Below are 24,265 nucleotides of genomic sequence, written 5' to 3'. Positions count from 1 at the left end.
CATGTTGAGTGAAGAAACTTTTTCTTCGATTTGTTTTAAATTTACTACATTGTAGCTTCATCGCATGCCCCCTAGTCCTAGTATTTTTGGAAAGTGTAAACAGATGCTTCACATCTACCTGTTCAACACCACTCATTATTTTATAGACCTTTATCATATCTCCCTTCTGCCATCTTTTCTCCAAGCTGAAGAGCACCGACGTCAGACTCACTGGTCTATAATTTCCCAGATCTCCTCTGGAACCTTTTTTAAAAATCAGTGTTACGTTGGCCACCCTCCAGTCTTCCGGTACCACGCTCGATTTTAAGGATAAATTACATATTACTAACAATAGCTCCATAAGCTCATTTTTCAGTTCTATTAGTACTCTGGGATGAATACCATCCGGTCCAGGAGATTTGCTACTCTTCAGTTTGTAGAACTGCCTCATTGCATCCTCCAGGTTTACAGAGAATTCATTAAGTCTCTCTGACTCTTTAGCTTCGAATACCATTTCTGGCACCGGTATCCCACCCAAATCTTCCTTGGTGAAGACCGAAGCAAAGAATTCATTTAATCTCTCCGCTATGGCTTTGTCGTCCCTGATCACCCCTTTTACTCCTCGGTCATCTAGCAGTCTAACCAATTCTTTTGCTGGCTTCCTGCTTTTAATATACCTAAAAACATTTTTACTATATGTTTTTGACTCCAACGCAATCTTTTTTCAAGTCCCTCTTAGCCTTCCTTATCAGCGCTTTGCGTTTGACTTGACTTTCCTTATGATGTTTCTTATTATTTTCAGTCGGTTCCTTCTTCCATTTTCTGAAGGATTTTCTTTTAGCTCTAATAGCTTCCTTCACTTCACTTTTTAACGACGCCGGCTGTCTTCCGTCATCCTTTTTAATACGCGGATATATTTGGCCTGGGCTTCCAGGATGGTGTTTTTGAACAGCATCCATACCTGATGTAAATTTTGACCCTTGCAGCCACTCCTCTAAGTTTTTTTTTCACCATTCTTCTCATTTTATCATAGTCTCCTTTTTTAAAGTTAAATGCTAATGTATTTGATTTCCTATCCTGCTTATAATCGAACGAGAAAAACGCCCAAGTTCCGACCTAAATCGGGAGATGGACGTTTATCTCACAAAAACGAGTAAATCCATATAATGGAAACCAATGTTTCAGTGCGTCCGTGTCGCTCATACGTTCACGTAAAAACGTCCAAATAAGAGGCGTGTCGGGGGCGTGTTAGGGGCGGTGATACGACGTGGACGGGTACAACGTATAACGAATAGCGAAAGGGCTCTGGTTGAGCGGGAAGATGGGCGTAATATGATGGACCCGAAATAAAAGCGACCAGAGCAAGGGGGAAAGCGTCTTTAGACCCATTAGCGATTGTGTGTAGTTGGAGAGTGGCGATATTGTTGGTGGAAGAGCTGAAGTGGTGGTTGCAGAGAGAAAGCCGAGCGTGTTGAGTACCTGTGACGGTCGTCTGTGTGCCCTGCCTCTTTTTGTGTCATACCCTTTCACCGTTCCTTACTCCTACTCCTTTGCTCCATCGCCCCCTTCCCCTCCCCCTATCCCTCCCCATTCACTCTTCCCACGTGTATACTCTATTCCCTGACCTCCGTTTGTCTCTGTGTTCCTGTACTGTTTGGCGAGTGAGTGGCCAGAGGGCGTGGTGGCTGGAAGTGAAAGATCTGTGTGTGTTGCTGTTTGACTACTAGTCCTAATACTTGCACTGGTGGTGGTGGGGATATGGATGCACTTAATGCACTTGTGGCATGCATGCTACACGAAGAGGCCACCCACCGCAGGAGGTATTCACGTCCCCGAGTGTTTAGGCCCCGCACCACCTTCCTACAACTCACTGACCAGCAGTGTCTAACAAGGTTCAGGTTTGATAGGGCCACCATTCGTCAGCTGTGTGAGCAGCTGAAACCCCTCCTTCAGCCCCAGACACGTAGGAATAACCCCATCCCTGCCCACCTCAAAATCACTTCCGCTCTCTCTGTCCTGGCCACTGGCAGTTTTCAATCCGTATTAGCTGCTAACACAGGCCTCACCCAGGCTTCTATTTTACACTGTCTCACCCAGTTCCTGGATGCCTTTATCACTCACACCTCACACTACATCACTTTCCCCACCACCCCCCAGGCCCTGCACAACAACATGGCCGCCTTCTATGCTCTTGCTAGATTCCCCTCGGTCATTGGTGTGATAGACTGCACACACGTAGCCCTCAGACCCCCCCGGGCACACGAAGCCACCTACAGAAATAGGAAGGCATTTCATTCTATGAACATGCAAGTTGTATGTGATGCCCAGGGGGAGATATTAGACGTGTGTGCCAGGTACCCCGGCTCCAGCCATGATGCCTACATCCTACAGCACTCGGCATCTTCCGCAGGTTCGAGCGAGGGGAGTTCATTGGTGGATGGCTACTAGGTAAGTGCAACATGCATGTACCACCCATACTAGACCTCCTCCACTGGGCAACCCTCTGCCCTGGCTTCCTCCACACAACCCACTATCCAAATCCCCCCGCCCCCCCCTGTACCTGCTCCAAGCGATACACACTCATCTATCTCATTCTGCTTTTCTGCAAAGGTGACCGAGGCTACCCGCAGAGGACATGGCTCATGACCCCCCTGATCCACCCACAACCAGGGCCAGTAGAAACCTACAACAGGAGACATCGCAGCACCCGGGGGATCATTGAGCGCACCTTTGGTTTGTTGAAAAACCGGTTCCGCTGTCTGGACCGGTCTGGAGGAGAGCTGCTCTACAGTCCAGAAAAGGTGGCCAAGATCTTTGTGTGCGGCTGCATGTTACACAATTGGCCCAGCGCAGAGGACAGCCTCTCCCAGAGGAGCCACAGCCACCACCAGAAGAGGCCCAGATTAGCTGGAAGAGGAGCCCCCTCCACCCCCAGCCCACAGAGCAGAGCGCAATGCCTACCAGCTTGGCGTAAGAGCAAGACAAAGACTCATTGAACAAGTTTTAGGTGAAGTAAGTGAACATTATTTTTACATTAATTGCATGTGTGTGTTCAACCCCACCACCACCACCACCACCCAACCACCACCACCCCCCCTCCCACACCCACCCCTCCCACCAACCCTCACCCTACAGCATGCCCATCATTTTCCCCTTCCCTTCCCCCGTCCCCTCCTACCCCTCCCACGCCCTTCCTTTGCAGCTGGTGCTGCACGGGAAGTCTCTTCACCCTCTTCTGAGCTGCTGCTCCCAGTGTTCTCCTCCCTATCCCCACGGCAGCCTGCGGCTTCGGCTGCACCGTGGAAATCGGCGGGCCACCTTCTTGGTTCTAGTGGTCTGGCCACAGGACCCAGAATGGGAGCAGATTTGGTGGGTGCTGCAGGAGTGGGTGCGGAGGCTGATGATCGCAACGCCCACCTCTTAGCTGGTGGTTGGTGGTGGTCAGTGGAGGAGGATGTTGATGGCAGGGGCGGTGCCCTGAGGGCGCAGGTGTTGGATGCTCTGCTCCAGCCGTTCAGTTGCTGGAGCACCTCCTGGTGGCCTTCACGTGTGCGCCTGGAGGAGTTCCTGGTGAGCTCGCTGCTGTGCCTCCAGTGCTTGGCGCTGCAGCTCGAGTTTCTGCTGCCGGTACTCCTCCAAGCGCACGTTTGTGGCGGAGTAGTTCCGTGGCCAGCCGCAGGAGTTGCCTCCTTTGGCCGGATGGCCTCTGGCGGGGAGCTGGGCCCTCCTCTTCACCAAAGTCCTACCGGTGCTGGAGGTGCGGCCTCTGCTGGTGCTGCAGGTGGTGGTGGTGGTGGCAGAGGCTGGACAGCTGGTGCAGGTGGTGGTGGAGGCAGAGGCTGGACAGCTGGTGCAGGTGGTGGTGGAGGAAGAGGCTGGAACAGCTGGTGCAGGTGGTGGTGGAGGCAGAGGCTGCACAGCTGGTGCAGTGGTGGTGGAGGCAGAGGCTGCACAGCTGGTGCGGTGGTGGAGGCTGGACTGCTGGTGCTGCAGGCTGTGGAGGTTGAGGCTGGACTGCTGGTGTAGGGCGTTGGCCTTGCAGGCCACTAGAGCCAGCCTCCTCTGAGTCATCACCTGTATAGCACAAGAGTGAGGAATAGTGTTGGTGCAAATAACCCACTTTTGTCTTTCAGCATTCATATACATTGGCATGTCCCCCAACCTGATGACCCAGCAAAGAGATGGTGAGGAGGAAGGAATTGACACGGGTGCGAAAGAGAGAGCCCCACAGGCAGCTGGGTAGAGGTGGTGGATGAGCAGCCAAGAGAAGGACACCACTCACAATGTTGTGGACAAGCTGTTAGTTGTATAATTGTTAAATTGAACAACATTGCAGCATGTGTTGTGTTACTACTGACTTGCTAAACTGCATAGAACTGCTTTATGACCCCCATTACAGGCTCCTTCAGTTGAATGCATGTGGCCCACACTCAGTAGAGCACAGAGGTCACAGGAAGAACTAGGCACATTTTGTTAATGGGAAAATAGGAGGGAGTAGTAGGGAAGGACGGCCCCCAAAGTTCTGCCACAGTAGTAACCTACACACACCCATAGGAGCCAACTGGAAAGTAGTATTGGGGGTGCTAAGTCCAGTGACCAACACTCCTCCATGCACAGCTACATGATCTTTCCTCAATATTGGGGGTGCTCACACACACACACAGCACCCACCCTGTCTGCTTGCTCCTATAACACACATGACCACTACCACTACTCAAATAGAGCTTACAATTCAATAAATATGGGCACACAGGACAAGTAAGAGGAAACCCAATGACAATGGTAGGGATAGGGAGTAAGGGTAGAGAGCTAGTGAGTAGGGGTTACCAGGTCACAACAGCATCATAAGGTGGCCTGTTAATATACATAAGGACAGCCAGAGACACTCCCCCCCCCACCTCCCTCCTCCTGCCCCCCACTCCTCACCTCCCTCCCCCTGACCCCAACTTCTATAACACAAGTGTACTGCAGCACAACAGATACCCCAACTGCATAATGAAACACCTACCTGAGTCCTCAGCCTGGCCCGAGGTGTCCAGGGAGCCAATCCCGTGGATGCCCTCCTGGGGTAGGAGGGAGTGCACCATCAGCTCCATGGGCGTGAGGTTGGCAGTGTCATTGCCTGGGGGATTGGCCCCCGCCTTCCTCCGAACATCCCTCCTCAGCTTCCGCCACTTCCTCTTGCAATCCTCCACGTCTCTCCAGCATGGAAGACAGCATTCAGGCTGTCCCGTACTGCCTCCCATTCCGCGCTGCTTTGTTGTTGCAGCCAGCCTCTGCCCTGTGGGAGCAAACAGACTCCGGTGCCGCTGTACTATTTCTTGCACCAGGAGCTCCACCTCTGCTTCAACAAAATTACCCTTCCGGGTCGGCGGCATGCGTGGTGGCATTCTACCAATGGGGTTATCGAAAATACGGAGTGGGCGTTTATATAGGCACCAAGAACGCCCATTGAGACGGGGAATAGGCGTTTCTGATATTGGCGTTTGTTGTTCAATTATACACATAATTCCTAAGCGTGCCCAGCTGAGATAGCGAATAGGAGCACATGATTTCGATTATGAGTAGATAAGTATGGGCGTCTCCACCTGCCTTCCCTTTCTTCATTGCCATTTAACCTGCCATTTCCTGCACTGAGACCTTGCCGGTTGTTCGTAATAATCATTTACAGGGTTTTACCCTCATTTATATGAAGGTATGTGTTTAGCAATGTATGCTTGGGTACACCTGTGTATTTAGGGGGGGGGGGGATTATTGTTGGCCCTCAGCCACCACGCCTTCCGTTTCCTCTCTTCCACATCCCCTGATGCTCCCTTCCTTTCTCCCATTCTCTCTGCCTGGTTGTAGCAGGCAGTGTGTGGGGGCCACGAATTTAGTACAGTCGGCCCAAATCAAGCACCCCTCGGTAAGGGTCATTTCAATCAGGGAGATGTGCAGCTAATGTTCCAGAAGATAAAAGGCGCACTACACAGTCTTGAAACAGACGTTCATGGTAAGCTCTCATTTGTCTGACACCTCTTCTCTTTGTGCTCATAGTCAAGGAGTGTGCATTCACTGTATGTATGTAGTCTGGAGTCAGATGTTAGGTAGCTCTCTTTTCACCAGGTTCCTGTGCACTGTACTGTGGGGTTGGCAGGTCCTCAGTGGTGTGGGCCAGCTGTTGGAGGTGCTGTATTGGTTCCCGGTAGCTTCCATCTTCCTTGTTTATGTGGTGTACCCCAGTCCCCATTTATGAAGTGGCCACCCATTCTCAAGGTCCATAGGCGGGGGAGGGGAGAATGATTAATGCAATGGATGTGTATAGCACATTATGGAACACCTTCCTAAATTGCTCCATAGGTAGTAGGGAACATGCACATTGTTTTTAATCGATAGCCTGGACAAAATGATTGAGGTGGCTACAGGTAGTGCCACTGAGGCCTATGACGTGGTGGTGAGGGAGAGGGGTGTGTGTACAGGTACCAACCCAAAGTAACTGGTGGTGGCTAAAGCCTGGTGGCTGCTGTGGCCTAGTGGTTAGAGCACCAGCCTTATAATCATAAGGTTGCTGGTTCAAATCCCACCTAAGGCAAGTCACTTCAGGGACAAAGTTTGACACAAACCCAGAATACTTGAATGTAACACACCTTGATCAACTACTGGAGAAAGTGTGATCACAGCTGCAAATAATGAGCACCATTTTTATTTGTGCCCTTCTCTAACACAAGTATTACATTGCAACTGTGATGAAGTAACCATCCATCTATTGGGTTTCCCATTGTTTCCCTTTTGCTCCTCAGCATTATATACCATAGCTGATGTATTCAATGTGAAAATATGAGCCAGCTGTTTGTAGGTCCTTCTTGCCCCCCCCCCCCCCCACCAATGTGGCTTGTGGGTAAGGATATGTGTCCATCAGACAGCAAACACTGTGTTTGTGGTACCTGGAGTTATGTGGAAGTGTGTACCTGGCAGATCACACGTGGTACACTATTAATCTCTTATTGATGGCACTCTGTATTGTGGGTCAGTATGGTGGAGGGGAGGGAGGGAGAGAGAGATGCTGGCTGGCCATTTTTATTCATGAACACAAATATCCATCCAGCCTCCCCGGCCCAACCCCCCTGCACATATGGCCATGCAGGTTGGAATGAACAGGTGGCGTTCTGTATGGCCAACATTCTCAGACATACATCACCTTCTCATTCACACAGCACATTTAATGCTATGCATATTGCTGCCTCCTTCCTCTCAACTCAACAGCACCATTTGGTGATATGTAATGCACAAGGGAGACAAACACACACACACACACACACACCCTGATAGTTATAGTGTAAGAGAAACATTTATTTCCCCCCCACCCCCACCCCTACAAAATAACCCCCAACAATGCCCTCCTCCCCCCCACAACTCCCCACACAACCCCAACAATTCCCTCCCCCCCACAGAACCCCCAACATTTCCCTCCCCCCACACACACAACCCCAACAATTCCCTCCCCCCCCACAGAACCCCCAACATTTCCCTCCCCCCACACACACAACCCCAACAATTCCCTCCTCCCCCCACACACACAACCCAACAATTCCCTCCCCCACCCACTCCCCACACCCCCAACAGGCCCCCCCCTATTTAAATTAAGGGCGGCCACGCCCTCTGAGCAAGGCCCTCTGTAGCAGGGCAATGAGCAGGCCCAGCAGTACCCTTAGTGGGCCCTGGAGCTGCTCATTGCCCTGCCGTAGGGCTCTCACCTCCTGCAGCAGCTGGTGCTGGCCAACTATAAGCTGCTGCTGGCCATCTACCAGCTGCTGCAGGAGCCGCACCACTGATGCAGGGCCAAGGGCTGGAGGTGGGCCAGGGGACATTGAAGATGGCCCAGGAGATGGAGGTGGGCCAGGCGATGGCGCTGGCTGAGGCGATGGAGGTGCCTCAGGGGATGGAGATGGCTGAGGGGAGGGAGATGCCTCATACGGAGGTGCAGGTGGGGAGGGGTCCTGATGTATGTCCTCATCAATGATGAGGACCCCCTCCTCCGAGTCCTCCTCCTGGTGGCCCGCCTCCTGGCCTGGCTGCTCCTCCTCCTCCTCATCCAGGTGCCCCTCCTCTTGGTGTTCCTCCTCCTCCTGCTCCTCCTGCTCCTGCTCCTCCTCCTCCTCCTGGAGGTGGTGGCCCTCCTCATCTTCCCGCTCGGCTTCCTGCTGGTGGAGCCCTGTGTATGTAAAAGGAGTGTGATTGAGATCAGCGCATACAACATGGCTTGCATAGTGCAGTAGCTGGGTGGCGTGAGGCAGGGGATGGGGCAGGGTGTGGTAAGGCGTAGCCTATGCCCATGGGGAATGAGCTGCATCAGATGACATGACACAGAACCCTGGACCCTCCTCTGACACACACCACGCAGGACATGTTGCCATACCAAATTGATTGCTGACCAGCATGTTTGCATTGTGAGATGCAACGAGGGGTTGATGGGCAGTTGTTGTAGGAGTTATTGGGGGGGGGGGGGGCAGTGGGAAGGGTGTTGAGCACAATTCTTTTATGTGAGTTAGGCCATAACATGCAGTAAAAGTAGGGCCTCAGGCAGCTGTACCAGGACACACTAATCAGCCACCACAGTAAGGGGAATAGTAAAGTGTGGCATATCATCCCATTCATCTCGGGGGGATGGTCGGAAGTTGCAGGCACGCTCATGGGAGAACCCCTGCAACCTGCATCCTTGATCTGGGACAGATATGTTATTACTTACTAGGTGGCTATTAGGCACATGGGAATTGATATTGTACAACACATTTGCATTATTCATGAAATGTATGTCGTAATCTGTACAGGTGTCCTGTTTTTGAATACTTACGGCGAGCCCTGAGGTGCCTTCGCACCGCCCGGATGAGGTCGGGCCTCTCCCGCTTCACACGGCGGAACCGCCTCCTGAGGGACTCCAGGTCCCGGTGGACTCCAAAGCGTCTGTAAGATATAAGTTTGTAGAGCAGGGGTCAGGGGGGTTGGTCCTTTTTGTCCTCTGCACACATTCATTTGCTATTCACATACCAGAGAGAGAGGGTCTACAGTGTTGGGGGGGGGGGGCACCTCCATTGGTAGTGAATCATAGGAGCCACCTTTTTAACATTTTGGGGGGTGGAACCCCAGTGGAGATGACCCCTCCCTCCATACATATTTGATATTGGGGGTGGGGTGGTCAAGCACCCACAGCAGCCACCGAGTTGGTTCCTATGCACATGATGCCAGAGAGGTGGGCATGAGGCCAGACAGTACTGTTTGTATACATTATAATGTATGCTTGTTAAACTACTTGATATGTGTTATCATGACCATGTTATAAAGTATGGTATAGGTTTCATTGGTGTCATGCTTCCACTATTCGGATGCGTTGTAACCCACTGGCTGCAAAAAGGGGTTGGAAAATGTGGCACATAACACTAATAGAATAGTCACATACCTAACCTAACGAAATACATTCTTGTAGGGATGTGGGAATGGTGGTCGTTTCAATAACATACAAATTATTAGTGATTGTGCATGTTCCTATATTACTCATGATCCTTGCATGGACACTCCAGTTACTGCTGGTAACATTGATGACGGAGCTGTTATATGTGTAGGTACAGGAGGGGAGGGGGGTTGGGCCATAACCTTACCTTTCTAGCCTGTCCCGGATGCGGGACCAGGCTCGCATGGCCTGCAGCCTGGGGGGCAGGTGGTGGTGCTGCACAAAGAGGCGATGGCGGTGCCTTAGGCACAGCCGGATGAGCAGCAAGCTCTCCTGCTCTCCAAAATTCGGCTCTCGCCGTTGTGCCATTTTTCCACGTGTTGGAAAAGAAGTGCCTTATATAGACGACCTTGCGTGAGGGACGTCGTTTCATGCACAGCTCCATATATGGATGACCATTCCATATATGGCCCCTATCAGCACGTGGACGCCCTCGTAAGCATAGACGTCTTTGACGTGCACATGCTTGCACGTGTGTGGAACGTGCCTTATATAGATGAGTATGACGCACCCCACCCGACCCTTTTCACATATACACAATATGCATATAGCTGCATGTTTAGTAGGTGTACAGTGCATGCAGATCCGGACATTCAGATGGGCTCATATGATGAAAGTATGGGTGGAGCAGCATGATATGTCTGTAGTTGACACATATACGCGTTCCTCATATTTTCCCGTACCTGGATGGCCTGAACAACATGTACTGTACTTGCGATACACCTATGTACATTATTTTACACACCACGTGATTTGGTCGTTTGCACCTGCAATAATCGACCGTGTTAGGGCGCCCAATTTAGTGACGCTTATGCGCTCGTCATTTGATTGTTTTCTTACAGGGATAATCGATTATCGAAAAACGCCCACACTATTTTCCCATTATACATGTCTATTTTTGGACGTTTTCGTAAGAACGTCCTAATTCGTACTTGGACGATCTTTCCATTATGCCCCTCCATGTATACTTACTCCAAAGCTAATATCAAATCTGATCATATTATGATCACTGTTATCAAGCAGCCCCAGCACCATTACCTCCCGCACCAGATCATGCACTCCACTAAGGACTAGGTCTAGAATTTTTCCTTCTCTCGTCAGCTCCTGTACCAGCTGCTCCATAATGCTGTCCTTGATTTCATCAAGTTCAGTATTTTGCCTTCATATTTTTATTTATTTATTTATTTATTTATTGCATTTGTATCCCACATTTTCCCACCTCTTTGCAGGCTCAATGTGGCTTACAATACATCATGAATAGTGGAAGTATATTAGGAAATAGACATTTAGTGTTACAGAAGGATCTTGGGCAACATGATAATGATAAAACATGATAATAGTATAACAAGCAGATATTGTAAGACAGTTCTGAGCATATGTGGAGGAGTTATGTATGTATGTTCACATTCATGTTTTTTTTTATTTCTAGTTCCTTGTGTCATATCTGTTATGTCATGTGTTTTTCATGTGTGATCAAGGTGTAGTATTCTGCTACTGTGGCAGTCCTTTTGGTTTTGTTTTGTTTTTCACTAGGTTGTTTACTGGTGTTTTAGAGCCAGGTGTAATTATAGTGCTGCCTTTCCACGCATAAGGTTGTAGCTCGTCCTGTCCTTGGAATGAGTGCTGTTATGGTTTGGTAAGGTTATGAGTGTGTTTTTGCACAAGTTTGTGTATAGTGTTTTGCAGTGGAGAGATTGTGTGTTGGCCTTACTGCGGTGGCACCAAAACATCAGAAAGGGTTTTAGAGCCTACATCATGACACACTACCTCTTGAAGGATCTACATATAGAGCTTATGCATTTCTAAGGTCTACACTGGCATGGTATGGGAAAGGGGGTGGGGAAATACTACTGGAGAGGAAGAGGGAATTCTGGGTAAGGAGGAAGGTAGGGAGAGAGTGATGTTTTTTTGGGAATAACCATAATGAACATGTATGAGATTATACATATTCATTATGGTTATTCACAAAAAAGCCAGCTATTTCTCCCTTCCTTCCTTGCTCCTTTTTAGCATATTCATTTGCATATGCAAATAAATATGCTAATATGCCCCACCCCATCCTTTGCCCCCCTGAATGAAAGAGTCAAACTATGCCCATGCCCACCATGCACCTAAAAGACATGCCCACACTGCCGCAGGCACTATTTTTTAGCAGGGCTTTGTAAAAGAACTTCTATGTGACTAAATTGCTCAGAGGGGAGGGTGTTAAAACCAAACAGAATCTTAAAAACATAACTTGACATTTTAAAATTTATACGAGCATATATAGAAAGTTAGGGCTCTTCAGCTTGGAGAAAAGATCTATAAAATAATGAGTGGAGTGGAATGAGTTGATGTGAATCACTTGTTTGCTCTTTCCAAAAATACTAGGACTAGGTGGCACGCAATGAAGCTATAAAGTAGTAAATGTAAAACAAATCAGAGAAAATATTTCTTCACTCAACATGTAATTAAACTCTGGAATTCGTTGCCAGAGAATGTAGTAAAAGCAGTCAGATTAGCGGGGTTTAAAAAAGGTTTGGATTGCTTCAAAAAAAATAAGTTCATAAGCCATTATTAAGATGGACTTGGGGAAAATCCTCTGCTTATTTCTAGGATAAGCAACATAAAATGTATTGTACTGTTTTGGGGATCTTGCCAGGTACTTGTAACCTGGATTGGCCACTGTTGGAAACAAGATGCTGGGCTTGATGGACCTTTGGTCTGTCTCAGTATGGCAATAATGTTCTTATGACCAGGAAGGAGTTATGTGGGTATTGATCAGTCTGGCAGTTGTGTTTTGTAATAACTGCAACTTGCAATACTTTTGCCAGATAACCCAGAATAGATGGCAATTCAATAGTCTAATTTGGGGGAATTCTATAAATAGCACTCAAAAGTTGGTCCCAGAAAAATAAACTGGTGCTAAGTGTGACTCTATAAAAGGTATGTAATATTTTTAGAATTGCATTTTTGATGATTCCTGCGCCTAACTTTGGGTGCTAGACTTACTTCTGCTGAATTCTAGTGTAAATGCTGGCACCTAAGTTAGGCACACAAAGGCTGCATTCTGTAACCACATGCACAACTTTTCACAATGCCCCCTTTAGAGTTAGCCACTACTGGGTCTTCTTTTCTACAGTGCACTGCACCGACTATTAGGAAATTCAGTACCTTCTTGCTGCTCTAAGAGGACTAGCCATAACATCTGAAGCTGTCATAGAGGCTGGTATGCACTCTTTCTTTCACATTTTTGGGGGGTGGAAGAGGGTCAGTTACCATGAGGGGAGTAAGGGGAGGGCATGCCTTAATCCCTCCAGTGGTTATTTAGGGCATCTTGTTGTGACTTAGTTGTAATTGAAACAGGACCAGACCAAAACATCTAATTTTTAGCTCTGGACATTTTTGTTTTGTTCCATTGTGGCAGAAAAATGTCCAAGTTTGGTAACGCCCAAATCTTGCCCCCAACACTCACACCACGCCCCCTTGTGATCTGGATGCACTACAGATGAACTGCATAGAAAAAGTCTTTAAAATATGTTTCAAAAATAGCAACTTAGACTTTTTTATTTGAAAGAAAGTTCATTTGCCACTTTGTGACACTTTTTCTGAGCCACATAATTTCTTCCAAAGCCTCCAGACTCTCTTACTTATGTCTATTCATAAAGCAGAAGCAATTTCTGGTCACTTCTGCCCTGCCAGTGTGCAAACAGACCAAGGCTATTTTCATTATTAATTTCATCTAAAAAAAGAAATGTTCTTGTTACCACCCCTCTCGGCTGGACTGTAGTGATGTGCTCCCAGATACCTGATGGTTGTAGTCGTGGCGAATATCCAGGGAACACACACTCACAGCCGAGGGAGTGGAACAAATAAACTAACCTCGTCCTTTACTCTCAAAGAATAAAGGAGGAAAAGAAGCTAAATTTAGGATTTGTTCCTGAACTGGAAGAACCGCACCTTCCGATTTGCAAATTATCTTTTTCTTTATTGAATACAAATGCAAACAAATTTTCATTCAAATAAACTCAAATTCATAATTAGTGTGTGGCTTAATAGAACTGCAATAACATATTCAACATTCAAATATAGAACTACATGTATACCCTTAACTTTGTCTGTTTCACCTAAAAAGGCAGAAAAGAACCTTTTCAGATAAGTATTTAAATTGTCTTTTATCAAAATCAGATATTTGTGGTTATTCTCTTTCCTGATGTAAAAATTGGTCTCTTTGTGTGCACTATTGGTATTTTTGCAGGGATCTCATGGATTTTAAATATCTGATGGTCTGTTCCTTTGTTTTCCCTTAAAATGTTGTGAAAAAAAATCATATATTCTGTTCAACACCCTTGGCAATGACACTTAGCTGTAGTTGAATTTACTTAGATGATGTCTTTCTTGCGTTGGAGCTCATCTGGAAATCCTTCAGCGGATGATCTACAGAATTCTTCTTCCTAAAACCTCACTTATAAAGAAAATAAATGGAAGCAAAGCCCTTAAAACTCCCTGCTTGTCCAGGAATGGACTCCCCTCTGGTAACAATTAATCAGTTCTCAAAACTGTGGCCACACTCTCTAACTGAAATAAAATAAGTTAAAAGTTTTCTCACTACAAAACCTATTTCTCACTGTTAATTCCCTATTATAAACTGTTGCAGAAGAAGACTTTTGCACTGCCTTCAGATCTCACACAGTAACCCATGCCATATTCAAATGGTGATACAACATTCCATCTCACAGACTTCACTTAAAAACATAACATTTCCCTTCACAGCTATCAGATCTATCTGAAAAATACAGCACACTCATACACAGGCAGTGCTGGATTTTCTTTATTCTGAAGTCAGATTCCAAACCTTGCTTGCACTGAACTCAGAACTCTCACAAACAACACAACTTCCCCACAGACACAGCTTAATGGCTTCTTTTTTTCCAAATATCAACTTCACCTCTCAGTCCTTCCCCTGTGTCACACTTTAAATCCTTACACACTTTTAGGCTTTCTCAAGTAGTACAATTCCCACCACAAATCAAAGCCTCTCTCACCCTAAAATGGTAGGCAGCCATGTGTCCTCTTAGTACCTTTGCATACAGACTCTCATTCCACCTTCCATGACCTTAAATTCCCTTAGAACTTAACCATTCCATGCACTGCATGCAGAAACATAACTCTGTTTCACTCCAAACCAAACTAAATTTGGTTTAAACTGTCTCACAACTTTCTATTAGTACAGCTCTCTCCTATTAGTACAGCTCTCTCTCTCACCCAAAACACATCAGTTTTCCCCACATGAATTCAGCAATACAGCCATGAAAAAGGCAGTCTGTTTATTTAAGTACTCACTTTTAAGCTCTAATCATCTCATTCTCAGTACCAAGGCTCACCTTCACTCACTTTCAATATCAAAGTACCCCTTTTCAATGGCACACTTCACTTTAAACTCATAAAATATACTTTTATTTCTTACATTTCACACAGACACACACCATATGTTTTTTTCTTTTCCAGCCCCCCCCCCCCCCACCAGAGGAAGGGACATCTGACCTCACTCAACCAATCAGCTTGTCAGCTAAAGACTGTTTTTTTTTCTCTGACCTGTTTTAGAATATCCCTCCCCCATAGAAGTTACTGCAAAACTTCCTATATAGAGAATTTCCAGCAGTGTTGCCAGGTGGGCGGTTTTACCGCCCAATTGGGCGGTTTTCCGCGACTCGCCGTGGGAAATTTTTGCCCGCGGCGGGTTGCGTTTTTTTGGGCTGCTTTTTGGTCTTTTGGGCGGGTTTTTGGCCGTTTTTCCGGCCGCGGGGGCGGGGTTAATGACGTTGTGGGCGGGGTTAGTGACATTTTGGGCGGGGCCAATGACGGGGAGGCGGGGCTGATGACGGGGGAGGCGGGGCCGATGACAGGGGAGGCGGGCCGATGACGGTTTATAGAATAGCACTGAACATTATTTTTTTTTCACTGCTGACTTTTTAAGCACCGTATATAGAATCTAGCAGTTAGTGAATGCTAATATAGATTTGCTAACTGATTAGCACAGGAATGCCCACTATCCATCCGTCCCCCCCTCAAAAAATATTTTTAGCACCCGGTTAGCACATGCACGATTAGCAGTTACTACAGGATGCCTGAGTGCATTCCACAGTACGTCTTTTTATGCTATGTCAGTTAGTATCTGACACAGCTTAGTAAAAGGGCCTCTGGATCAGGTAAACCTTAACTGTGCAATTGAAAATGCATAACAACAAGTTGTTAATTTACTAATCCCCCTGACCTCTCATTAATGTACATGAAGGTGCACATGTTGTATAGGCATAACAGACACAGGCATTTGGGGAAAGTTAGGAGAAATGTTCTCTATTAAGTCCCTTGAAACAGTCAGATTGCCAAGTATCTGTATTTGCTTTTTTTTCCAACTGTGCTGTGATTGTGTGTGTGCCTGGCAGCTGGCGTTTAAGAGTCACCGACTGACAATTAAATTTCACAGGGGGAATGTAATATGTATTGCCATGAGTTATATTTCAGCCTCAATTACTGGTACTAAGAATTTGTAAGATATGCCATGCTGCTGTAACTAGTAGCTGTTCAATTTTGGTTTCAGCTTAAGGATACAATCATCCTTACACAATTTCCAGGCACGGAGCTCCGTCTTTGAATTGAAATGGTGTTTAATTAGATATAAAATGTAAAATGTAGTCTAAATCGAAAGCTGAACAACTGAACAAATGTTTGTTCAGTTTTATCCTGGTTTGATTTCTTTGATGGCCAGGCTGTGCTAATTTACATGTTCAAATTATAAATTAGCTATGACAAATATAAAACAATGGTTATAATATTTGTACTATCTAATAAACTACTGCTAAGCATGATTCATGTTTAAATGTATTGCATCGTTTAATGTTTTTTTTTCCTTTTTTCGCAGAAAACAGTTTGTGTGGCTATGCATTTGTTAGCAGAATCTCAGGGGCCCTTTTACAAAGGTGCGTAAGGGCCCTACGAGCGTCCAGCGTGTGCCAAATCAGCATTACCATCCGGCTACCACCTGCCCCGGGCAGTAATTCTGAATTTGGCATGCACCAAGTACACACGGTAGAAAATATTTTCTATTTTCTACTTTTCTACCACATGGCATTTACCCGGCAGTAAACAGCAGGGGGCATGCGATGAAATTACAGTGTAGTAAATTTAAAACAAATAGGAGAAAATTTTTCTTTACCCAACGCATAATTAAACTCTGGAATTCGTTGCCGGAGAACATAGTGAATGCGGTTAGCTTGGCAGAGTTTAAAAAGGGGTTGGACGGTTTCCTAAAGGACAAGTCCATAGACCACTACTAAATAGACTTGGGAAAAAATCCACAATTTCGGGAATAACTTGTATAAAATGTTTGTACGTTTGGGTAGCTTGCCAGGAGCCCTTGAGCTGGATTGGCCGCTGTTGGGGACAGGATGCTGGGCTCGATGGACCTTTGGTCTTTTCATAGTATGGCATTACTTATGTACTTTTATATGTACTTATGACCATCTCAAAAATGACCTAAGGATGACCATCTCTAAGGTTGACCTAAATTTCATGATTTGGGCGTCCCTGACCGTATTATCGAAACGAAAGATGGACGCCCATCTTGTTTCGATAATATGGGATGCCCCGCCCCTTCGCAGGGACGTCATTAGAGGTGGACATCCCCGTTCGAAAATGCCCCTCAATATGTACTAAGATATTACATGCAAACTACAAGATACAGTCAGTGCTTATTCCCTGCCTATGACCTGCCAAATTTCTGTCACTTAAAGGATATGTAATTAACACATGAATCAGCAGGTGCTGTCATGCATATCTATGTGCAAATAGTTACCATGTGCTAATTCAAGTGGTAACTGCTCTTAACAGACATTAGTAAATCTCTGCTTCTCAAAATGTTCTAATGCACATCAAACACATTTATATTAAAAAAGAGGTTGAAATCAACTTTTAAAAAGTTTCCCAAATTTTTTTAGGGGGGGGGGGGGGGGGGGACTCTGAAAATTATCCCAAAATGAACTGATATATTTTCTGTGCACATCCCTAATACCTTACAAACTCATTTTCTCATTTCCTACAATGTATTGCCTCTCTAATATCTTCATTTTATTCTGGTCATGATTCCAATGCCCCAAGAAGAAAATCTGACTCAAGATATAGCAAGAATGTATGAATTCAGCAAACATATATGAATATTGAAGGCAGATAGGTTAAATGGTTGTGATTGGGAGAGCGGATAGAGCTTCAGAGACAAAGTATTTGCTGCAAAGAAGTGGACCTCAGTCTCGGGGTGAGCTGTTCTGCCCTTGAGTTAAAAGAGGATCTCACCTTAAAGAAACCTGCCGTTTTCCCCTTGAGTAACCTTTGGGACATACTGACAGTCTATTTCCTTGATAACTGCTCTTACTACTGATATTCATTGTATAATAAATAATACAGACCCAGGAGAGGTGCAGGAAAAAGGAGCTTGGCTGCCTTAGTTGGAGCAGTGTATTTCTCATCTTGCAGTGGCAGAAAATAGGATTAGGGATATACATGTGGTTTCTAGTTCCATTTGGAAGATTTTAAGCATGTAAAATAACACGGCTATAGTAAAATAAATTGAGTATATGGTTAAAACCTACAAATTAATGTGTGCAAGTTTGATTTACATGCATTAAAAGATGTTATACTCATGAATTAAGGGGCCCTTTTACAAAGCAGTGGTAAAAAGTGGCCAGCGCTGTCCCAAGCATAGGTCTTTCCTGTGCATTGAGACCACTTTTTAGTGTGGTGGTAAAATGGCTCCATTTTCCATCTTTCCAATTAATGGCCATGCGCTATTTTCCCCCCTTAGTGTCAGATTCTATATATGGCATTTAAAAAAATCCACGTGGATTTAAGCATATTCTACCTGATTTACACCTAGAATACACTTAGTTGATAATGTAGTGCCTAAATATGCATGCGCCCGTTTACACGAATAAAAAGCTGGTGTAAATCCATGTGCATATATTTAGGTGCACTGACCCGTATTCTGTAATTAAGTGAGGAAAATTTTGGCATGCCCATAAACACACTCATAAACATGTCCCTTTTAAACTATGTGCATTTATTTTGAACTGGGCGCTGTTCAATGTAGGCTCAGTTCATTATAGCATACGCTTAGCGATTTCCATGCATAAATTCTGATAATTACCAATTAGTGCTTGTTATTGCTTGTTAAGTGCTGTTATCAGTGCTCATTAGCTTTTTAAGCCAATTAAGTTATGCATGGTGTTATAGAATATGTGTCTATTTAGATGCCTAAATCTAAGTGAACTATATAGAATCAGGGTTAGCGCATAGCCATTAACACATGAGCCTTTACTGCCACCCATTTTGTAGGAGGTAAGGTATCACGCACTAACCATGCACTAATCAGTTAGCATGCAACGGTGTTGCTATGCTAAATGATTAGAGCAGTACATGGCTACTCTCCACCCCTACACATGCCCCTAGTGCTAAAAAATGAATTCTATTTTTTAACAGTAGTGCTTTTTAACCTGTGGTAAGCACTCATAAGTGCATACCACAGCTTAGTAATAAGTAAAAAGACCCCTAAGTTTTGCATCCATTACTTTCTAAAATGAACTTTTAAAATGTCTTAAAATTGGTCAAAAGATCTGAAAATGATCTGGCCAATTGAAAGACTTCTGTGCAAATCCCTAATATGGAAAGTACTAAACTGCATTAAATAAGCTGCTTTTGCTAAATAATGCACAATGAAGCCCTTTTACTAAAGGATGTGAAGCCCACACTAACAGACTACTGCACAATGCATTATAGATACAATTCACCAACTAAGGGAAAATAGGTTATTTATGTATTTATTTAAAAAAGCTTTTATGTACTGCCTACATATTAATGAAAATAATCAAAGCAGTTCATAAATGAAATCATCAGTCAAAACTTTCCCTTTCCCACCCTCCTTAAGAAAACCTTCAACATTTCCTGGTTACAAATTATTTTCCTGACAAAACCAAGCAGAGACAGGGAGGATGGGAATGAACATGTAGATGGACCAGGATGACAGCAGCAAGTCCTTTGTTTAAAAATGTAGATGACAATCAAAGTATAGACCCAGCATGGGCCATGTATTGGCTTCAAATGCTTCCTCAGGAGTTTATCCACTCCTAACTTTGGCCTCTGAACCTTATTGGAAAGCTTCTCTTCCATCCCTACTTCATCCTTTCTACTTTTCTAGGTTTTTCATGAGGTTTTATCTTCATCGCTTGTAAGCACATATTTGCATAACAGAGGTATGTATTGTTTTGATGGTTTTCCCTTTCCTCTTTATTCCTTCACCCAGCCTGTTACATTTGTTTTGAATATGGCAGTTTTCCTGCCTTTGCTATATTTATTTGTCTTTTAATGTGATAATTTAATCTGATGTTAAATTTGTATTTTTGTATTTTTGCATATTTATGGAATAGACTCCTGAGGAAGGCTTCACAGCCGAAACACAGCCCGTGTTGAGTCTACACTTTGACTCTCATCTTTAGTTTTAAATAAAGGACTTGCTGCTATCATTCTGGTCCATATGCATGGTCATTCCCACCCTCTGTGTTTCTGCTATCTCAACGTAACCCTTTTATTACTACCAAATAAAAAAAACTACCAGTATATCAATTATTCTGACAATATGGGTAAAGACAAGTTTTTAGTGCTTTATAAAAAAATACCTGTAATGATCCAGAAAACCTAACTCAAGAGGCATTTTGCTCCATAGTGTGGACACCACTATTCTAGACATTTAGCGCAATATATCCAAAGTCCGACTTAGATTTCATATCAAAAATGCCCCTCCACTTCATATCCAATCACTTATCAACTGAACATCGCTATTAAGAATTCCTTTGGAAGCTTCAAATGATGATTGACCTGGAACTAGTACAGTTATATCATCCACATAAATTTATATCCTATATCCTGCTCTCTCCAGTACAAATTCAAGAGAATGAAAAAATACACTAAATAAAGTGGGTGAAAGTGGAGAACCCTGCGGTACTCCACATGAAATATTCCAGCCATCTGATATTATATTATTCATTTTCACTTTGTAAGTTCTTGTCAAAAACCCACAAAACCAGTTCAGTACTTTTATTGAAATTCGTATATCATCTAGCACCTCCAAAAGAATCTAATGTTCGACTAGATCGAAAGCAAATTGCATCAACACAATTTATTAAATCTACACACACGTTTGTGCTTCCTGCCCAAACTCCACCCCTGTGCGTATTTTATAAGAGGTCATTTAAACACATATGTGGCCACATCCATGAGTTAATTACTAAGGGGCCCTTTTACCAAACTGTGATTAAAAATGCCCTTAGTGCGTCCTCATGCAGGTCGTTCCCGCACACCGAGGCCATTTTTAACACCAAGGTAAAATGGTCGATTTTTGTATTTCCCTATTTACGGCCACACAGTAATTTGTCCATTAGTGTGTGATCATTACCGCCACCTATTTTGTAGGTGGTAAGAACTCACACACTAACCACATGCTAATTGTTTAGCATATGGCCATGCAACTGCACTAAAAAAATGAAATCTATTTTTTAGCCTGTGGGTAGTGTGTGCCGATGCCATAATTACCGCAGGATACCTAAGCCTGCCCTGCGGTAAGGTATTTTAAGCTGCAGTAAGCCCGCATTACTACTTACTGCAACATAGTAAATGAACACCTAAAATACTAACAACGTGAGTATTTACAGTACTTTACTTCTTAACATGCCACTTTATAAAATGACCTTTACCCCTTATTCTGTACCAGGGAAGACGACGGAAAAGTAGGTGTTATGTTTTCTGGCTGTCATGAAACATTGGCTGTGCTGTGATTATGAGTCTTGACTGGACTTTTCTTTGCCTTTCTAATAATAATCCAAGGTATACATTCAATCATCAGAATATAGAGTTTGAAATAAATGAGTACAATTATACATATCTCAATCGATACATATAATATCTGTGACTAAGTCAAACTCCACATATAACTTAGCATAACATAACCTACCCTTAACATGCAAAGTGCCTTGCAAAGTGCCAGATATTCCTAAGCATAAATCTTAATTCAAAGATCAGCTCTATCCAACCATAGTGAACTCTTGAAGCCCTAAAATTAATCCCCTCTCTTCACCCAGACCACCCCAAACTCTCCCCATCTCCAATCCAACCCCCCAACCCCCTACCCCTCTACTCTTCCGGAAGCATTGGCAACCCCTCTGAATTATTCATATTCAAACAAAATCCTGAAAAGAGCCTTATTCAGCAAAACTCTCCAACAAAACTGGTAATGATGTGCAGGAGAAGACAAATGCACCAGCAAATCATCTGCAAACGCCGATATCTTAAACTCAACTGTCCCCAATGGCACCCCCTGTATTTCAGGATTCCCCAAAGTCTCACGAATTAGTGGATCCAAGGTAAGCGCAAACAATAAGGGAGATAACGGGCACCCCTGCCGTGTTCCACTAAAAATTGAAAAGGGCTTCGAAACTTGACCATTAACCATTACCCTAGCATTTGGTTCTGTATATAAAGCTCAAATTGCGCTTTCAAAAAAACCTTCAACTCCATACGTTTTTAGCACTGCAAATAAAATCTTCCAATTAACCCTATCAAAGGCTTTCTCCGCATCAAAGCTGATAAGCAACGTGGGAGTTCGACTTTCCTGCACCCATTCCAAAGTGGCCAGTACTTTACAGATATTCTTAACAGCCTGTCGCCCTCTAATAAATCCTACCTGGGGATCCGCAATAATCGATGGTAGAATAGAGGCCATTCAATTAGCTAATATGGTTGCCAACAGTTTTGCTTCAAATCCAATCAGAGAAATAGGTCTATAAGATTCAGGATAACTGGGGTCCTTCCCTGGTTTTGGCAATACTACTATCCCTGCTGTATGTAATGAGTCGGGCAACTGTTGTTCTCTCCCCGTCTGAAACATATCCGCCAAAATGTGCTGTATATCCGAAAGCATTAATTTATAAAATCTGGTTCTATACCCATCTGGTCCCAGAGCCTTACATAAAGAACTCCGCCCCACAGCCCAGACTACTTCATCACTACTAATTGGTTTATTAAGGCTCGTAACCTGACTTTCCGTAAGTTTTGGTAACTCCATACTGTTAAGATAAACCTCTGGATCTAACCCCATAGTCCCACCTTGGCTGTACAATGACTCATAGTAAGATCGGAACACTTGCGTAATCTCTTCATCACTATGTACCAGTCACCCGGAGGGCTGATGTATAGCCAGTATCCTTTGTGCTCCCCTTTTCTGTTGCACTAATTGTGCTAGCATTTCCCCCCCTTTATCACCATACTTATGAAGCTGGTATTGAAAATATGCCACCGATGTTTTTGCTCTCTGATGAATGAGTTCATTAAGTGCACTCTGAGCTGCTAGGAACCTTTCTCTATTTTCAATGCTGGGTACCTTACCATAGAATTGCCTATAGTGCACTAGTTGCTTCTCCATATGTAAAATAGCAGCATCCCTACATTTTTTCTTCTTGCTACTATACACTATGATTTCTCCCCGAAGTACTGCCTTAGCCATTTCCAAATACGCCCATTTTCTGAAAGAGAAACTAGCTCGACCTCCCTGTATCTCCACCCATACACCAGCATGATCAGATATCACTGTGGAGTCAATAGCCGCCGCTTGAATTCTAGAAAAAAGACTCTCTGTTACCAAGATATAATCTATGCACGATTGGGTTTGATGCACCCTAGATAAATGAGTATAATCTCTCTCATCCAGATGGAGAACGTGCCAGACATCTACTAATCCCAATGCTGCACAAAGCAATGGAATCCCCCTAGTAACATCCTAGCTCGCCTCTTGTGAGGGATGTGATCTATCTAACTGTGGATCAGTTGCAATATTGAAATCACCACCAAGGATAAGTGGTATGTCAACCATAGCTTGTAAAAGATTAATTATCCTACCAAAAATGTTTTATCATAAACATTAAGTGCATACACATTGCAAAGTACATATGGGTCGCCATCAATCACCAGATGTGCCATTACATAGCGTCTCGCTGAGTTTATCTCCACCAATGTTTTTTCAATATGTAGTTTTTTATGAAATAAAATCATCACCCTAGCCTTCTTCCCCTGTGCCGGGGCCTCCACATAGTCACCCACCCACCATGTGCGTAATTTCTGATGTTCAGCTAAGGTTAAATGTATCTCTTGTAAGATTGCTATAGCAGCTCCTGCCCGATGTAACCTATCTAAACTTTTTTCCTTTTAATAGGTGATGTTATACCTCCCACATTCAACGAATACATTTTACAGCCCATCATGTAGTTACATCTGTATGAATCACATATGTCTATTCAGTATCTCCTTAACCACAAGTTTGCTGTCCCAGCCTCCAGCCCACTCGGATCTGCCCTTCCTTTTTCACCAAGTACAGCCAGCCTCCCCAAGTAGTTAGAATTTGCGTTGCCAAGTCACCCTCCTTCCCCACATCCTCAACCTGCCCCCAACCCTACCCCCCCTGAAATTGTACCCCTCCCCCTTCCTTCCCCAGTCCCCCCTACTCTCCCCATATCTCTTACAGAGATCATCACGTATAGATCGTCTGCCCCATGACCTTATTATAACCTCCAAAAAGACAATCCTTACTACCAGACACCTAAATTAAATACTCTATGGAGGTACAACCCCTGTAGTACCCTTAATCCATCTATGTATGTGAAAAGAGCATCATTGACCCTCCGTCTCCACCAATACAAGTATTACCTCAAAGAATCTCTCCCTTCTCTC

The sequence above is a fragment of the Microcaecilia unicolor genome, chromosome 2, assembly GCF_901765095.1.
Source record: "Microcaecilia unicolor chromosome 2, aMicUni1.1, whole genome shotgun sequence".
NCBI lineage: Eukaryota > Metazoa > Chordata > Amphibia > Gymnophiona > Siphonopidae > Microcaecilia > Microcaecilia unicolor.
Note: the sequence above shows the minus strand (reverse complement) of the source record.